Source organism: Corapipo altera, unplaced genomic scaffold, assembly GCF_003945725.1.
Source record: "Corapipo altera isolate COAL_440 unplaced genomic scaffold, ASM394572v1 49, whole genome shotgun sequence".
NCBI classification, from domain to species: domain Eukaryota; kingdom Metazoa; phylum Chordata; class Aves; order Passeriformes; family Pipridae; genus Corapipo; species Corapipo altera.
In genome coordinates, this window is record NW_020884879.1 from 4,832,648 (window position 1) to 4,852,967 (window position 20,320).

Sequence of the window (20,320 nt, forward strand, 5' to 3'; positions counted from 1 at the left end):
TTCCAGGAATTTACCAGATGTTCACAGATTTAAAATATCATGCCACATCACTGCAATTTCAGGGAGAAGAAATAAGTGCTGCTGAAAGATGAAAGATTATGGAAGTTAAGATATGCATAGAACTCTTCAGTTCAGGTACCATTTGTGATATTCACTCATGAACAACTTTTTCTGATATCAGTGTGAACTCATACATAACAAGGAGTAGGTCTTTTTACACTGCCAAAGGGAAGGAAAGAAAAATAAAAGCAGCAATGTTCTTTCCACTTCCCAAAAGAAACTATCAGTTGATAAATTGAAGTCTAAAAACACAGCATCGAACCTACCAAGTATTTAATTTTCTTTGCAAATACCTCATGAACTGACATCCTTTATAAAAGCCAACAGACAGTTTGGTTTCAGTAGGTCAAATAGATTTGTTGAGGCACATACTCCTGTTTCATTCCTGCATCACAGGTGCTATCCAGTTTTGTTATTTTTTTTGCCTAAAAGGTAGATAAGTTTTTTCTTCAGGGCAGTCTCAGACCCACCAATAAGATTGTAGTACAGTAAATTGACAATAAAATACTGGAGTTTCTGGAGTATCTGTTTAAAAGAACCCATTTGTAAAGTCCATCTGTAATAGTAAATCACTAGTGACTGTTATATATTGTATCAGTTTCTCCCAGTTCTTGTAGCTACATATCTTTCTCTCTCTCCCTCTCTCTCTCTCTTCCTCTCACATAACACACAGAGAAAATTTTCCTGTTACAAATTGTAAGAATTGTTTTTCCTCACATCCTTCCCAAAAACATGGCTATTCACTAGCAATTTGCCAAAACTTGATAATGCTAAAATAACGTCTTGCACGTACTATCCCAAAAATGAGAAGAGAACTGATTTGCAGAAGAAATCCTTCATGTAGAAGCCTTGAGACAAGAATACTAGCTATGAACAAAAAATATCCTATGTGATGGGAATTTCTGTGTGAACTGCTTCCAAAACCCAAGTTAATCTATATTGAAAGTGCCATTTTCAAGCTGAATGAGCTGTTACAAAGCCTTACTGTTACTGTTTCTATTTTTGTCCTTGTTATTATTCTAAGCACACTTATTGTTTGGGGAGCAATGAAAACTGTATAATGTTCAAAGGCAGAAAGTATCAGTATTTAGTGCAAGCCTTTTGTCACTCTTCTCACAGCAAATCACTTGTAATAGCAATGGTGTAAAAAATGACGATGGCCCCACCAAACTTGCAGCATTCTGCACTTCAGTTTACCAGGGCTGCACTAGCTGCAGGTTAAAAGAAGCATGACTAAGTCAGTCAAGGAAAATGCTTTACCCTCAAGGCTTTCTAGTCCACTCCACAATATGGGGATGTCTCAGCCACTTTCAAAGGAATGGGAGATTTGTAGGGTAGACGGTACCAATTATGTGTAATCAGGAGTCAATGCAGACTTCAGAGCACCAAAACTTTCCACATATCACATGTCAGTTATATTACTGACATTTTTTGCAACTTCCTGATATTTTGAAAATCCTCAGATTGTAATTTAGATTATTAAAACCTTGGTTTGAGAGAGCAATGGGAAAGCAAAAGTTCACTACTGCACTTTCTCAATAGAAGGGCTGTGTCCAAAAAAGGAGGTTTGGCTTTAAACACATTCTTGTCTAATGCAATCTAATCTAGCCACCAAGTCAAAGCTTAATACAGAAAGATCTTATCCTGAAACAACTGGTATGGTTGGATATGTTTTCTGTGCTCATGTGTATGTTTTGTTTATGTATGTATAGATGTGGTCATGACTTGTGTGGGCACAAGCCAAAAATAGTTAGAAGCAGTGTGTATTCTAATGATGTTTAGTGCCATGATACTGAGCGAAACAGCAGAAGTAGGAAATCTCATGGCAAACTTATTCTTGTGCTATGGAACTGAACAGGTCCTCTAGCAAGAGGAAGCCCAAGAAAAGAAACAGTTATACAGTTTGTATTCTTTCTTAAGATGAAAAGTGAAATCAATTTGGGAAGTAAAAATACAGGTCACAGGAAGAACAGGAAAGGAACAAAGAGACAGAAGTAGTTGCATAGAGAAATGTCAGGTAAGCCTATTTGGTGAAAGCACTTGAAAGCACTTTGGAAAATAACAATGGTCTCCAAGGATTTCTGATGGAGCAGTCTCACATTCTATAATTTGCACTGAAGGCTCTCACATACAAGCAGCATCTTGAAATGTCACCTTTTCTCATCTCTAATCTCTCCAGTGGATGTCCAGCTAAGTACCTGGGGATCTCACAGCAACTAAGCTGTTAAACTTTTATCACCTGAAAGAGTAAACCTCGTCACCTTGAACAGGATTTTCTTCACGGGAATCTAGTACTATGAATTGGAGTCAGGACTTTTCTGCTATTACCATCCAAAATGTAAAACCCAAGTGTTAATATTCTGTAATGAAGACATGCAGAAGGGGAAGTAAATACCTAGAGAAAGGTAAGGAGCATAGGCAGGTAGTGTTGTTGGTCCAGAACTTGTGAACAGTCTCACGTCTAACACTGTGACCTTGGGTAAGCAGCCTGACTTGCCTGCATTTCAGTTTTGTCTTCTCTAAATTAGTGGACTTTGGTGCCAAAGAGACTTTAAGACATGTAATCAATGCATACACACAGTTTTGAGGGCATTACTTTTTGCAGGTACTAATTTTGATATCTGGTATTCTAAGCTATTGTTTGATTTTTCTCCTTTGGTACATGCTGGTGACTTCTCTGTACATTTAAAATCCTGAACAGTTCACAGAGCCGAAATAGAGCAGGACTCTTGGAGATAATCAAATTGGGAGGCCAATATGGAAAAAGGCTACAGAGTTTGAAAAGCAATGTGTGGAAGAGATAGGTAATAAATGATTATTCTTTATGCCTCATAAAACAACTAGAGAAGTATCCCTCCCAACCCTGCCCCAAGAGTCCTTTCACCAGGAATTAAGTGTAAGAAGAAGAATAAGGTGTCATCCCATGAAATGGTGGAATGCAATCAATTACTGTAGCATGCTTTGAAAGTTAAAGATAGTAAAGAATTTGAAGAGGAATTGTATTCAAGAGGGGCAGGAACTATAAAGCAGACAATTGTTTGCCTAGGCATGGCATAAACTGCTGACTGCCTCAAAATGAGATTATCCTGTCAGGAGAAAGACTGCCCTACACTTAGGTTCTTTCTTACACTTTTTTTGCTATGCCCCTGCCAGGTGGACATGTGATCCTTTGCAAGGTGACCCTTGGCTCTGATCTAGTTGAGCCGTTCTTATATTCCCACACTGAAGGTTTAGTTCCCACTGGAAATGAGAACAATAACACTTTGCCTCTTTCACCTTTGTAGTGGAAGGAAGAAAAAATGATGGCAAGAAAGGACATGACTGCTTGTGATTGCAGTCCTCAAGCCAGCTCAGTAATGCTTCTGGGAAAGCAAAAATGGGATGCAAGATGAATGAGAGACTGGTGCAAAAGAGGAGAGAGACTGCAGAGCTCTCCCTACAGACTCTGCATATATGAGGTGGAAGTAAGCAGTTACTACACAACTGGACTCATCATGTGGGTAACCTGTCATCCAAGAATCCAAATTACAGTTTACCCCTTTAATAAGGTCCTAATACCCTGTGGACAAAATGCAACACTCCTTGAGTTCATTTAGTCACATGGAATAACAAGACTGTAATCCCTGGTGGATATAATAATCTCCGAGCAGTTCACTAAATGTGAACTCGGCGTGTTCTATGATTTTGTGATTTCTATTCAATCTAGCTCTAGAGAACAAGAGAAAAAGAAATACCACTGCAGTGGGAATCCTGACTAAGGCTATCACTAGAAATGCCAACAGTCTTCTAGTTCTGATCACAAGTGTTATTTTTCTACATAATAAGGAGAGCATGAGAGAGGAAAATCATAATGCAGGTTCTTGTTCTATTCTTTTTTTTTTTTTTTTTTGAGCACAGGCCTGTTGTCTGCAATGTCTCACAAGTACTAGAGGCACTAAATATTTTTAACAGAACTCAGAACTCTCCTGCAGAAGAAAGATTTTTCCCATACAATGTCTACATTGAATGGAAATATTTAAAAGTCTAGGAACACCTGGATAATAAATATCTGAATCTTTTTCTTACTTAATCTATAACACCCTTTTTCTGACTTCCTCAAATGATATTTTGATGGGTTTTGTTTAGGTTTTTTGGGGGTTTTGGGGTTTATTTAACAGATCATGCTATGCTTTAATGCTGCTAGCAAAACTTTCTGTATTGCATTACACCTCTTATTTTCTCCGTCTGTTTTCTCTGATTTACACTAAAAGGGGGAGAATAACACTGTTAAACTGTTCAGTAGGTCACTGTAAAGCAGTAAAGTAACTGAATTCAAATACTGGATTAAGTTCCAGATGGTTGCTGCTTCGAAGTTCGGCAAAGAATGGCTGCAGCGGCGGAGGATTGATCATCCCTTTTCTGGAAGGACGCGACACTACATTGTTGCTGATCAACAGCGCCACTTTCTGCTGAAAGAAAATCATTACGTCTCGGGGAGAGGCAGTCTGGTAAACTGATTTCAGTGACTTGACGCAAATCACAAACCTTCCTCCTTGGTAGCTGGCTGGCTGTATAAGAAACTTCTTCATCAAAATACGTGAAGTGCATTCCAGAAATGTTGCAGTCTGATAATGAGGCCTGATGCTTAGATGGAAATGGAAAAATGCATGTTTGCTTTAGAGTTTTGTTCAAACAATTTCATTCTTACTTCCCCACCAGCATCACCACCATCTTGACCATTCGTGCATCACAACCTTATGTCTATAGTCTAATGAATGATGTAAATGCTGTGATTTATACATAAAATAAAATCTTGTGAAGACTGCATTATTTCATGTCATTGCCTATTTCAACAAATGCACATAAGAGTTCATGAAGATTCTTCACGGAAACAGACTTTTTTTAAAAATATTTTCGTGTATAATCCAGTGGGTATTGATAACTGCTAAAGCTCACAAACTATCTAGCATGACAGCCAGAGAAGTAGCTGTATTTACTGCCTGGTTCTGTTTAGGTAAAAAAAAAAAAAAATTTATACTTTAGGTATTCTTCATAACTATTTCTGACATCAACTCTTCACACTTTTGCTGGCAGCAAATTAAACAGTACAGAAATCTCAGGTACCCAGGAAAACTGCCGAAACCGCTTTTTAAATGTTGTTATTACTATCATACATTTAAGTATCTCCAAAGTAAGGAAATAAGGAGCAAATAATGCCACGCTTAAGTATATATATATTAGATATATATATATACATATATCCCAAATCTTTGTTCATGAAGCCTAGTCATGATGATGATGGTACATATATATATATGTAGCTGAGTGTTTAACAAGTATGCAAAAATACGTTGCAGATAGAGAAAGATGAAAATAAATATTGTTTATTTCAAAATCTTTCTTAAATTCTGTGAAATTAATACAGCACAATAGTGACATATGCATGAGATTGAAGGATCATGACTAAACTTCAGTGTCAAAGGCTTCACTGCATTTTCTGAAGCAGGAAAGTTCAAAGAACATCATAATCTGGTAACCACCAAGCAGGACTTTCCACTGGCAATGTTGTTCATACCTGCATACCAAAATTCAGTCATAAAACTTAATGCATAATATGCATAAAATGCACAAAACATGTATTTCTCTGGTAGAGGCATTAGGGTGCACTGAATGACTTTTTTTTTTTGAAATCTGTCACATATTGTGTTCAGCTCTCACAGTAAATTCTCTAGAATAAAGTGGATAATGCTACTGTTTCTTGGCTCTCCCCTTACATTAACTGAAGTATTTGTTACACTCATTGCCATTTTCTGTTTCCTGGCTTTCAAGAGTAGTATTAATAGAAGTGGAGGTGTATTATCTTATCAGGACTTTATATTTTCAAATATCCAGGATGCTCTCATGTTGTCTGCTTCCTACATAAAAGCTGACTTGGAAAAGAGAGACTTTTTCCCCACAATCGATATCTGAACAAGTGCTATCCAGCACAAACATCTATAGTCTAGACATTAAAGCAAACCTTTCAGCAGCGCATCCTGATTTCTGCTGTGTAGCATGACCGTGGCAGTTTATTAAAGAATCTCTTTCAGTCTCCAAGTTGATGCTTTGCAGCATGAATCCCAGACTTTGGAGGCTCTCTTCCCTGCAAGAAAAGGCATGTGGTGAAGGATCAAGCAAGTAAGAGATCTAGACTGGGATAGAAGAATGTGCCTCAAAACTGCTAATGATTATCTAACAGGATCTGTAATCAGGCGCTGCAAAGGAGAGCCCACAAAACCCACTGAAGTGAGGGATGAGTAATAACCATCCCCAATAAAAAAAAGTTAAAAAGAAAGGCAGCCTTGCAAATTTTTCTTGAAGACTTTTGCTCTTAGGGAAAAACAAAGTGTATGAAAGTCCAGTAACAAAATCAAATACCATCTTCCCTGTGTGAAGCCAACTAAAGCCCTACCCACTAGCAAAGCCTCTCCTTACAGGGTTCCAGAGGTTTTCTTTTACAACTGAATTTGGCTCTTTTAGCTGTAATGTCTTCCCACACATCAGTACCTGCCTCCTTCACCAAAGCATACAAAGGAGATGAGGGACTTAATAATCTAATCCTGCCACAACTTTCAGAGCCGTAGGAAGGAGGCGAGTGGGGAACCTGCTGTCTTGAAATTACTGTTTAAGAGAGCAAAAGCTCTCCTAGTATGTTTTCAGGGATTTTTCAGTTGTTTGCAGGCTTGTTGTGTTTTGCTTCACACACAAAATAATACTACGATTTCTGGTCATTCCAGGGTTTTTTACATAACAAGGCATAGCAGAATCTGGTGTCTACTCATTATTTACAATGTCATTTAAGTGCACGGCAAAGACTTGCAAGTGAACTATTTAGTATTTTCTTTGCAAGGACAGAAGAGCTAAAGACGGTGATTACAAATCACTCTGGGGCACGCCTATAAACTCCAAGTAATCCATTGAAGGGAGATAATGCTAACATATAATGGGAGCAAGGAGATCAGTAATCCCTTTTCTCTGTAATACTAGGAAACATCAATATGCATGGCTCTGCTAATGCAATGTGCGTTGTTTAGAAAGTCAGAATGAGGCACAAAAAGAACAAGATTAGAAACCCATGAAAGCGTGTCCTGTACACCGATTGGATGGAAAACGCTTTTGTGCTGCAGCTGAGCAGCAAAAATCCAGAGACTTGTTTCATTACTACCAAACTTGAATGTCGAAATCAGAATTTCCATCACTTTGGAGCTAATTCTTACCAGAAATCGTGGCTTTACTAGCACATACAGTAGTCTTCGCTTCTTGGAGTTTCACAGGCTGTTTTTCCTACTAATAATTAAAGTCTAGGATGTTACAAAAGCCTGTTAAAAATCTCTTATCTCCTAAGAAAACTTTTCTTCCTATCAGCCCTCTAATCTCCCAAGCAAAATACTGCTGCACAACATACTTGGAGGTGGCTTGCAGCAGGGTAAACATCTCCACCCTTGGGCTGGCATAGGCTTGTAGGAGCTTTGGCTGTGAAGCAGGTAACAGCTCTTTTGAGCCCAAATCCACAATTTTGGCATCTATAACCTAGCACAGCTGTGCAAAAGGCTTCTGTTCATGCAGAATTTCAACACCTTCTAAGGATGAATCCAGACAATTATTTTTTTCTCCTCTCTTGCTGGCCTGACTGGATATTATATCTGTTAATGCCCTCTAAGCCTCTTTTCAGTCTGCTAAGTGTCATATGTATTTTCTGTGTCCCCACATTGTTTTTCTGTTCCCATATATTTGCTGGCACTTTTAATGCCCTTCTTATGTTCAAATTTCCAGCTTCCTTGCTCTGATATTTGATGAATAATGTTATATTCTTCTTTCACAGAGAGGGAAACTGTGTCACTATAGATCCATGAACCATAAGTTTCTATTTGTTTAAGTTCAGCACTTAACAGGAGTCAAGTAGTGTGGAGTTAGGGGAAATTCACATCTTGAAATGTGGATTGAGTCTATAAAACCATTAAAATTTATTTTCCGCTGGAGAATTGAGAGGTTGAGCCATTAACTTAGTGAATTTGCAGAGGTTTCCCAGAAGCTTAGTCAAATCTATTGTTTGTATCATGTTAAATCTATTCTACTTATTACCCTAATAGCATAAATGACCACTCATGCAATGGAGAGTGATAAGATTTTCCTAACAGTGCCTCCGAAAACTCAGGGTCACTTTGAAACTAGCTAACCTAGAGAAACAACTCTATTAAAACAATATGAGTTTTCTGAAGCTTGTATTCTCTTAGGGACTTTTCTGGTTATTTGGGTTTATGTATAAACAGACAGACAATCCATAACAACCTTTCAGTGGTAAACGCAGGGATGTCTCCAGGAGTCTGGCTTTTTGTGTTGTGTGTTCTTTTGGGTTTGTTTTGTTTAACAAGACAATAATAATGAACATAACAGGCATCCTAAAGGACAGTGATGATGAGCATGGAAACTCTAGGTTTCTTATAAATATTTTAAATATTTAAAAAATGAACAAGTCTTTAGAATGTCGATTTATTTTTGTTACCTTTTTTAGGGTGTCTAAGCACTATACTCTCTTCCTATGAAAATTCAAAAACAATCTACTAGTTGTTTCTTATTCCACTGGTCAAATGAGATGAGCACAATCCAAAAAATGTTGTGTATCAGCAGGGACCGCTCTCTCAGTGACCTCCAAAGTAGCAATAACAAAATACAGGAAAAGTTCTGCACACAATTAGCTATTTTGGGAAGGTAAAAGACTGTTCCAAATTGAAGAAATTATACAGTTCTTCACATTCAAGTGCTTCAAACTAGAGATCTGAGAGATACAAAAAGAGTCTACATGCTCAGTCAATGCATTTCTGAACTTAAATACTTACTTTAGAACTTGTAACAGAGATTTTTTTTTCTAGGACAAGGGAACGTGAGAAAAGTTTAGAAAATGCTTCATCTAATTTAAGCCTTAGAAATCTTACCTTAAATCAAGGTCTTGTGAAGACAATAGGAGTCTCTTTTTTTTCTCATCTAAAGGACCTGAAATTGTAATCAGACCCTTTGCAAATTTCTCTGAGAACAGGGCTGTAGGCCAGTTGTTTGTCTGAAGATCCCATTTGTAAAAGACTGGCCAAAAAGAATCATATACTTTTAAAAATTACCCTTTTTTAAGCCTATGTGTCAGAGTTAATTCTTAATCTTTTAAAGACCCAATATGTAACTTTGCATTACAGCATCTTTGATAAGGTGCAGAATGCTTGTCTAAAATTGTCTAAAAGTGTATGCATCTGAAACCACTCAGGTTGCTAGGGTATTTCAATTACATTTATTTTGAAGTAATTATTTCTTTTCTATAGTAATACAGACTGCATAATTGTACTTTTGCTTCCAACTGTGGCTTAATGGTAGCAATACGTGCTGGTAGCAAAAAGGGAAAGAGAATTTATTGATGGAGTAGAAGGTATTTGCTATGTTGTACCTCCCTCAGCATTTTTCTCAGCAAGGTAGAATTAATGGGGGATTGCGTGACCTCTAAATGTGCCTGAACTCTACTACATTCTGAAAGGATCATTGTCCAGAAGGCTGTTTAAAATAATTTCCTTAAAAGGCCATTGGCAAGTGCCTAAAACCTCTATTGATCCTGGTCCAGCAGGAAATAACTTCCCAATCTGAGCAACTAAAGAACTGCAAACTTCTTAGCTGCACATGTGCCCTAAACTGCTTGGAAGTAAGAAAAGCAGAGAAAATGTTTCCTGCTAAATATAGGGAAAACAAATTCTTGATGATTACAGATATCAGCAAAATGCTTGACAGAATGAAAATGTGCCTTTAAATTGATGGTGGTCGAGAGCATTTAGCCCATCAAGAACATCTTACAAGTTCATTTATTGCATATGTTTTGATAAGGAAAAAAAAAGAGAAAATTACTTAGGCTATTAAAAGATTAACCAGCAGGAGAAGATGAGACAGTCAGTTAAAGAAGATTCCCAAACACAAAGGAGAGAGGAAATGAGTTATTTAGAAAAGAGGTATTTATACCTGCTGGGGATCTGTCCATAAGGATTATTTAGACTAGGAAAGCAGTGAACCCCAGTGTACAGAGAGGAATTATTTTTTTTTAAAAGACATCTCTCATACTTTGGGCATGTCTGACTGATGTATAATCATAAATAAATTTAGGAATGTAACTGCAATGTTAGAAATTGAAGTCTGAGATTTTTGCTTCACTGACATTTTCAACAGTCCCATTCAGCTGATATGTAACCATGGGTGTTATCTTTCTAGTATAGAACCTTTCAAGTTTTGGTGCCTCCATCAGCCTCTTAGCTACCACCTGTCTTGCATGACTCTGTAGTCACCTGCACCCACAGCAGAAACAAAACTTTCTCGCATGAGCAGGAGTATCTCTCTCTGTGTCCACCATACCCAGCTGCACGGAAATAGAGGCACTTCTTTGAGTAAATGGCCTCTCACCACAGGACATGAATCACTTGCAACCCCAACACATCAGAGGCAACTGCATCTGATCCCATTCAGCTGTCCAGGATCCTGTAAGTATCCATCAGCAGAGGTGGTTTCTTGACTCTACCCTTATTCTTTATCTCAAAGACTGTACAGTTGGGATCATATCAAAAGGCACTTCACCCATCCTAGCATATTCCCCCAGGCTGATGTTTTAGGCACTGGGAGACACCAGTTCAGATTGAACAGACTGGATGTGGGAAAATATGTTTCCATTTCCTAAGAGGCTTATACACTGACTATTGTGTATAAGCAAGTGCAAGTGTCCTTCCTTGGTGATAGAGAAGCATCAGCATCTCTTATCTGTTAAGTCATTTCATTTCTCTGTTTTGAATTGTTCCATTTCTTTCCCCCTCCAAAACAAACTTCACTGGTAGGAACTATTCTAAAGAGTGTGCAAGAGCAAACTAGTTTGTAATACTTTGTCTCAAAGCCCAGGATTGATCTTGAGTCTATTTTTCAGCTGTGTAGTCATAAGCTTACCAATTAGTCTGACTGGACTGCTCTGGCTTCTGCTCAGCAGCAAACCGCATATAAACAAGGTATTGAAGCCCATAAGTCATTTAGTAACTAAATGATCATCAAAAGCATGCTGTTCTCACTAATCAGCAGTGTTATAAAACATAGCAACTTCCGAATACTGAAAAGCTATCCAGTGTTCAGGTTTGGGGGCAAGAGCGATGTTCGTGTTGATGGATCATGAAAAATCGGATCTTACAATCACATTATTTCAGTTGCAATGATTTCTCTCATCTATATTATGTGCTTTTGGACTAAGATACAGCCTTTGGACCAGACATGGTTTCCTGTAATGACTTCAGACATAAATTTTAGTGGATTATCTCATTAGAGTTAACAAAAGACAGAGCCTACAGACTCCTTGCTTCCTTGTAAGACTAATGTCTATTTTTCATAAACATTTCCATTTTCCTTTCAATAAAGACAGAACATTTTTTTTCTCTAATGGCATCAGTAACAAGCCTCTGAAAAACTGACTCAGAGTCAGGGTTCCTAATGCATAAAATAGTTGAATGTTTATGACCATTTTAAATTTAGCTTACAACTTTGGCAGAAGTAAAATGTGCAACAAAATAAAACATACAAGAAGTAATTATTAACTAAATGGAAAAAAAATCCAAGGGCTTTATGATAGCAAGAAACATGGTTACTAAAAGTAAAAAGTATGACTGTAATATTTATAGTTTAAAAACAGAATTCTGAACCTAAAACTACTTCAAATTTAAACGGATTAATTTTTGAATCTTCAGATGTTTCCCTATTGTTTTGGTTCCATTTGAACACCATCAGATCTTCTAGCTGTAGTTCAAGTACAGCCAGATAATTTGCAAAAACTTGGGTTTTGGCCAAAAATATAAAAAATTCTGCACAAGCGTGTCCTCTGCTAAGAGACTTGCCTAAAACACATACTAAAGATATACTAAAATATACACTAATAGTTGATGTATTCATTATTTATATAAGGTAAAGCAAATTCAACTGCTGGGAATACACCTAGGAAGTTGGAGAGTTAGTTCAAGCTCCTGCTTCAGGGAACAATTAATTATTTATACAAAGTGAAAACAGGCTTGAGAGAGTCTGGAATAATCTGTTACCATAATACCCAATAAACTGAGAGAGCTATCTCTTGGGAAATGGAACATAATTTCAGAATGTACACATGTTCACTGTTTGGGATATCTTCTTGAATCATATTACCACACACAAAATCTCATGAAAAACACCTTTTAAGACTTTAGTGTTGTCTATTCAAAACCTAATCCTCTATTTGGCTGGAATTTCAAACCAAACATCTAAAATAAACCAAACAAGCATGCAAGTGCTTCCACTTGGCTCCTAATGGTGACTCATTAACAAGTGGCTAGAAATATTGGCATGACTTGTATCCCTAGGAGCTACAGATGCATTTTTAAAGGTGTTTAGGCACCTAAAGATGCAGATAGGAAGCTGGCAAACTTTTAACCATTAGGCACTGCTTTGCTTCTTTAGGTGCCTAAATACCCTGAAAAGCTTGGCCCAGAGAGCCATTCTGAAGGCTCAGTGAGTCAAAGACCAAGGTTTTTCTGCTAGTTTTATTTATCATCTTGGACAAAACAGCTACCTATATCATCTCCCAGCTAATCTGATTCATTTATTTGAAATGCTTTACAAATTTTTGCATGCATTACATGTATGACTAGCAGTAACAGCTTTATAGACATCATGGGTTTGTATTAGAAGCCATTGAGCCATCTGCAATTCCTGAAGACCAGAAATATCAGGTGCTTTTCACATAGAGTGACTCACAATGGAGATTCATTTCTATTTGGCTCATAATCCTGGATTATACTGCTTGGAATAACACAGCTTATAAGAAACTTCTGAGATATCCCTTCTTGGATAAGAAATCCCAGCAACACATAAGTTTGCTCCTTATCTCATGTAATGTTTTCAAATGCATGGCCCTTCTCATGCTAAGAAAGACGAGTACCACAAATAAAATATCAACACAGTTATTAAACCTAGAACAGGGAAGACTTGGAATAGAAAGATCAGGAGGGTACCTTTTTTTTTTTAATGTATTTGACATCCAAAAGAAGAAACTAACCTTGTAAGAAAGTGATCTTTAGGTAGAAAGTAGTGTCTTAAGAAGTCTGATATGACTTACAACTTATACTCAGGATAATATGCTCTTGGTTTTTGTTTTACCTTCTCCTTTTCAGCTTTGTTCTTATTCTGTGGAAACCAGCACAGTATCAGTCACGCCTGATGAAAACCCAGAGGCTCAAGAGTTTTCTATATGAAATTTAACATGGATATTTTGAACTTTATTTCTTTCCACTGCCCTTTTCCCTTCCACCAGTAGCAATTCTCTTTTGTGTCTTTTCAATGTATTGGGTACTGAAGAAACTATGGCCATATCTAACTCTAATGAAACAACAAATCACATTTTACTGGACTGCTCTATTTCACAGAGGATCTCTTAATAAAAACGAACCACAGTTTATAATGTTATGACAGATCAAACATTAACATCTCTCTCTGCAGATTAAACATCACTTTCAGAGCATGTCACTTCACTTTCCCCTAAGGTTTACTAGCTTTTGGTACTGATCATGATTGATGCCTTGTTTATATGCAACATTAAACCTGTACTTTTGCCTGTTTCTGGTAAATGAAGCCCATTTCTGTTCCAAATGGTAAAACTTATGTCAGTGTTTTACCTTATCCACATCATCACTCCTTTCACAGACCTAATGCTACATATAAAAGCCTTGCTTTCTTTCATCTCTGGACTGCCTAAACTGCAATCAATTCGTAGGCAAAATTCAGTGGAATTAACAGTAATTTGAAGCTATGGAAGATGATGGCCCAGATTAATAGTCCAGTTAAACCTTTAAATGTCTTTGAGCACGCGAGGCACATATGCTTTTTCTTTTACATTCTCTGAGCTACTCTATTTGCCATATACAGCTGAAAAATTCCCTAAGTGCTTCATTAATTTTCAACCTTCACATGTTGTCACAATCTTTTACATTTAATTTCTTGTCTAGAAGGACTGTTGTCTCAAAGGTAGAATCAACTAGCATTTGTAAGGGGGGGGAATATATAAAAGTGTCTTTCTTTGTAAAAAATAATGCTCTTCAGTGGGATCATGCTCCAAGGGTGATTTTATGCTGAAGGCTGAAAACTGATATTTTTGTACACTGGATGACTGCCATGAGCAACCAGTTCTGGTAGACTTGTCAATTAATCTAGGTGTTGAAATGGTAGATGATGCTGAATTTCACATCAGGTGCAAGATCACCATTAGTGGCTTGGTTCCATATAAAAAACCTGGCTGGGTACAGCTGTGTTGGAAGGCTACTCCTGTGTTTGCAGATAGTGCAATGAAACCCAGAGAGAAAGTTATGCTGTGGTTGCAGAAGCATGTCTGTGGAGGCAATGAGGACAAACAACCATACCATAAGACTTGAAAAGTTAAGCTGGAGAATAACGCTCTCATCTATTTATACAAACCACAGCATTCTCCACAAAAGGCGCTCAGAGAGACCCATCCTGGAATGCTCAATTACCTTTTCATCCTTCTTCTATAAGGAGAAATTCAGTTCCAAAGTGTCAGAGAATGGATGTGAGTCTGTATCATTTATATCCTAAAAAAATAAACCAGTGGACTAATCAATCAAATGTGGGGCAATTTGTCTGTTTTTATTTGATTTTGTTTGGTTTCATCACCCATGAGTCAGCTAGACTTAGATAACAAACTTCAAGATGGGGTTTATTGACATAAATCCAAAGACTTGAGTCTCTAGACCATGCTTAAAACAGTATCAGATGAGCTGTGTTGGAAGTCATCACCCCAGCTGCCTAAGTCAGTTTTTTCTTAGAAAGTATCAGATTGATGGTAGACAAAATAGACATAATTTCCATCCTAATTTTCGCTGCATCAACCCAACATCAGAGATGTCTGCACAGATTTTCTCTATGTAGTTTGTGGCTGATGTTTGTCTCACAACTGACTTATAGAGAGCAGTTAGGTGATAAACCTCACCTCTACTTTGAATTTTCTGCTGAGTTTTGTAGTTCTCTGTGTAGGGTACTTTTTTTTTTGTTTGAGCATCACATACACAGAAAATCTCTCCATGAATTTTAGGATGCCCTATAGGGTTTGGCTTTCCAGTAAGCTGTGTTGTACCTGAAAAGTATGCATAACATATCTGGCCTTCCTTTGTTCCATAGTAAATGACTACACGGGATGTCTTGATTTATCTTCTTTAAACATTCATTATTGGGCATAATTGCCATATCTCTTATTTTCATTCCCCTGAGCAACACATTTTAATCTCATACCATATGGAAGTTATTGCAAGCCATCAACAGCAAAGGAAAACCTGAGGTAGATTTGCATTGAGATAAAATGCATCTGCTCTAAAATTACTGGAGTTATTTCACTGCAGAATTACATAATTCTGGATTATGTCAAGAGCATCAATGTTTTAGACCGAGGAAGAAGACATTTGCAGTCCCCTCTGTGTAAAGATATTGATCAGATAATGACCACATTTAGTGATGGCCTGCCTAGGATGTTCCTTAGTTTTGTGCACTGAATTTTGACAGAGCAAAATATGTCTCTATCAAACTACAAACTCCGTTATTTTCCAGGGTGTCATTTTGTTTTATGTTTTGAATTCATATCTTATTACTCCAAAGTGTTCAAAATACCTGCCTTCCTGAGGTCCAACAGGCTTAAAACATCATTAAATTACAACCAGTGTCCTGATTTGGGCTGGGATAGAGTTCTGGGACTGATAATTCTAAACTCTGGCAAGAATTCTGGAAAAATTACTATCATGGTTAAACCCCAGTCAGCAACTAAGTACCAAGGAGCTATTCCCTTACTACCTCCTAAACCTACTGGTGGGATGAGGAGGAGAATTGGAAAAGGTAAACCTTGCAGGTTGAGATAAGCACAGTTTAATTACCTTACCCAAGGCTGGTCCAGACTGCAGCTGTTCTCCAAAAACCACTTTAGGTCACTGAACCATATTTCTTAATAAGTCAGTTTCCTGAAGGCATGATTACCCCATTCAATTTCTTTTAGCAGTTTCTTGATAGCCTTGGAAATGATCATAACTGCTGATTCTGTGGAATCTAGGGGACCCTACAGGAAACATTTGTATGTATTGCAAATATTTTAATTCACTGTGAAGTAGCTGAAATCCACAGGTCTATAAACTATTGACTTTGTTTACTTCTGGAGAGCTGTGTAGGAATTCTTGAGCTAGGTAGTAAGGCAATTAGTATGTCAGATAACCCTTTAATTAGATTAGAGGGTGCAGCTACTATATGTCAAATACCTATTAATAATTGAAAAATCTGCCTTAAGGTTTCCTAACTATGTAAAATCTATTTATTTGCCACATAGTTGATTTAAAATTACTTCTAAAGGACTCTACTGTTCAATAGAATACTTATGTATAATACTATGGCTCTAAAAATTCTAAATCTAGCCTGAAAAACCTCAAACCATTTCTCAGTTTGTTGTCTGAGCCAAGGACATATTTCAGATGTAGGAGATTTTCAGATCTAGGAGACCTATCTCCCATTGTCATGTATGGCAACATGACAAAGGAAAGAGGTAAACTTCAGCTTGCTGCTAGGAAGCAGTTTTGAGACAAGTTACTTTATTGACATTGTTCAGTGTAGTACTTGCCAGATTTTTTCATCTGAGTTTCTGCCTTCTTAAGTCTGAGGGCTATTGAAGCTATACCCTTTCTTCCAGCACAAAACTCAAACCACTAACCTACAAACTCTTCTGCCTAGAACATTTTCCTCCGAAAAGGGGTTTCATAGCACTGAAAGATCTGTTTCCCTTTACTAGCAAAATCCAGGCATTTGAGCAACTCAGCTTAATGTCTAGAATGAATTACACCAAATTCTACTTCAGCTACATTTTCATCAATGAGGTCTTTTAGTGGCATGTAGGTATAGGTAACATGACAAATGCTGGATCATGACTTTGAAATATGGAGAATATTAATATTTATAAAGGCTGACGAACACCCTTACACTTTGCCTTATTTATAAATAAAGCCCCTATTGCCAGTACATGATAGCTACTTTCTTATTCTGTGATTGCATAAGTACAAAGTGCATATTTGCATACCTATCAAACCCATGATGATTTTTATCACAAAAAAGCTGTTGAGAAAAGGTTGGTTTTTTTTCCAAAACCCTCAGAACTAACCTGATATCTGTTAATATCATTCAGTGAAAAGTTTACAGTGACAAACACTGTATTCAGGATCTTTACTGTATTTAAATGAGCATTTTGAGAGTATAAGCTGTGTTGTTGCTTTTAAGAGCTCAGTAACTGAAAAGTCATTCCCTGCATCTACCTGAAAATTGCATCCAGTAACGAACTTGTCCATAAAAAGAGCAGAGCACTGTTTTGCCATACGGACATGTCGTAGTTCTTTCTTTTAAATACAAGAGAGGGCTTAGAGCAGGATGACATATGCCCAGCAGGATAACAAAACCACAAAGGGAACCGCTCACCTTCATATGTTCTAGCAGTTTGTATGAAGTAATGAACCTGACTACAGAGCTTTTAACTGCCTCAGGCCATGTACTAGGAACTCAAAATACATGGAAACGAGATGTCAGAAAGGAAACAGCACTTGATTCTGAAATAAGAATGAATTTTTTAACCGACTTGTACACACCACATCTGTGAATTTCTTACACAGTGCAAAAAACATTAAAATACGTGGCCTTCTGTGGGCTGAGCAGTAATATAATCCGACAACACATCATAAAACAAAGCTTTATGGAGGCAGTAGGAAAGACAAGAGTATATAAGCTTGCCCAATTGCTGATAACAAACACAGAACATGATCATGACTGATGCCATGGCTCTGGTGGATTGCCAGGCACACTTGGTGTCTGGGGAATATGGCAGCAAGACCCAATCCTACAAACGCCTTTTGAATGCAGGCAAGGGTCATGTCATTCCTTGGCTCTACCAAGGGTAGTGTAATTTGGGAGAATTATACCTTACATGAATAGTTTGGGTGGCATTCTGTCTGCACTACTGATTCTGGTCAATAGTATATACATATGTTACTGTCCACTACTGGTTGTTCAAACTGGCAGTGACAAAACAACAAAGAGAAGTCTGAGGGTAATCCGAAGAGATTTCAGGGTCCTGGGATGATTGGTAGAGGGATCAGGAGCACAGGTAGTAATTTCCTCGATCCTTCCGGTAACAAAGAATAATATTGATATGAGCAGGCTGGCTCCCAAATTGATGTAATCAGAAAAATTTTGGGTTTTTTGACCATAGGATGATCTACTCAACACCTGGTCTGCTGAAACCTGATGGAATGCACCTGTTTCAGAGGGGAAAAAGAGTTCCAGCACAGGACCTAGCAGGTCTGATTGATAGAGCTTTAAACTATCTTGGAAGGGGGAAAGGGGCAAAACCAGGCTTGCTGGTGATGAGTGATGAGATGGTGTGCCAAAACTTGAGGAAAAAAGCACTAATGGGATCCCTCAATATACTTCACAAAGTACTGGCTACATGTACCACGTGTAGCTAGAAAGCTATTTATCTGTTGCTGGATTTTATGTGAAGGGTATAGCACATGTCTCTTGGAGAGAAAAAAGCAGAAAACAGTTAGCAGTTGTCATTCAGTGCTCAAGCATCAGCCCACATGTAAGGCTTGAAAATACATTTTAAAAGTTCTAGGCTATGAGCATAATTTTAAAAATTACACAAGTAGTCCTTTTCAGCTAACCAGATGGAAAACTTGGATATTTGCCTTCACGATATTTATATTACACTCACCGTGCATAGTGATAATGTTAATAAAAATAATTGTTATAATAACTATTTTCCATTCCCTATCATAAGTGTGGCCAGGAGAAAATTAATTAATTAATTTTTCATTGGTTTCTTTCTTTTATTCTTTTTACATCTGTCAGCTTCCTGAAATGATAAATGGAGTTGCTTCTAGAAACGAGAATCACTGAAGTGAGAGAATTGTTCTGTATCCTTCTTTATAGGAGGCAGATCTGTTGTCGTGTAGAAGAGCAAATTTTAAGACAATCATCTAAAAATCTGTCTTCATTCTGCCACCCTCTCTATAATTACTGCTAATTGCATTGTTTCAGAAATTGATGGACCATTATAAGAAAGGAAAGCAGAAAAGGAAAACATCTTCAATAAAGCTCTTGAAACAAAGAGACTGTCTTTGCCTACAGGGCACGTGAGGCAGTGCAATGCTGAGAGCCTGCAGCATAGTCTGTTACTTAGAGGGCACGTTATCATTTACTCAATTGTCATATTATCATTATTCTCTATGGTGAGCAGATGTGTTCTATGACTTGATTGTGGAGGTATAATTTGTTTTGTCCAAGATCTTACCTGAACAAGTGTGCAAGTTTCAAGCTGGGCTAGGGCTAAGACCTTAGGACTAGCTTCCTTATGTTAAAAGATTCAGCACATTCAGGGTGTTCAAGAACAAGTCTAAGATTTAAAGGATGAACAGGAACTCCAAATAAACTTGTGTGTCAGAACACAAATCCCTGCAATGACGGTAAAGCTACTCTTAGGGTTAGTTTGTCCACTCCTACCTGCTTTTTCAACTACTGTAGCTTTATCAAGCTGCCCCTGATCCTTACTTAAGGAAAGTTAGATCATGGGGCTTCCTATATTTCCTGTAAGTAACTCAAACCAGCTATCAGAGAATTGATGTTGGTGTTCCTTTAGAGAGTTAATTTCCGTGCCTCAGACCTCATCTTTAAGACCTAGGCAGACTGTGACACACGAAAGAGAAACAACTGCAACCACTGACCCTATGTCATCTGGGAATAAATGTTAGCAGATCAACGTAAGAGCATTGAGTACAGAAGTAACAGGATCTTCTGACTAGTTGCTCCTTTTTACAGTATATCTAAGTAGGTGCCTGATAACTTCTATGTTACCTACTATGAAAAAAGGTAGTGTAAATTGGCTAGATTACAAGAGTATACAAGTGTGCTTTTTACACCTGTTGATGAAGAAAATATGGAGTGCAGTTAATTGATGTGATATATTGTACATTTCTTAAGTTCAAAAAAAACACTTTAAGAAAGTGTTCAGCTGTTGAAGCACTTCATTGTTGAAGCACTAGACTAAATTTAGATTAAAAGGACCATGTATGATACAAACACTAACTAAATAGTAGTTTTTTTGGGGAGAATATTTTTGTTAGAACACGGCAAACAG

At 37.5% G+C, this 20,320-nt stretch overlaps 1 long non-coding RNA gene across 1 annotated transcript; it reads left to right on the forward strand.

The window, feature by feature from the left end:
- The first annotated feature begins 543 nt into the window (after window positions 1–543).
- Window positions 544–5,001, forward strand: LOC113945096. The gene is made up of 3 exons (XR_003526940.1): window positions 544–2,465; window positions 2,762–2,864; window positions 3,345–5,001. It is a non-coding gene; the product is annotated as an uncharacterized LOC113945096 (long non-coding RNA).
- The last annotated feature ends 15,319 nt before the right edge of the window (window positions 5,002–20,320 follow it).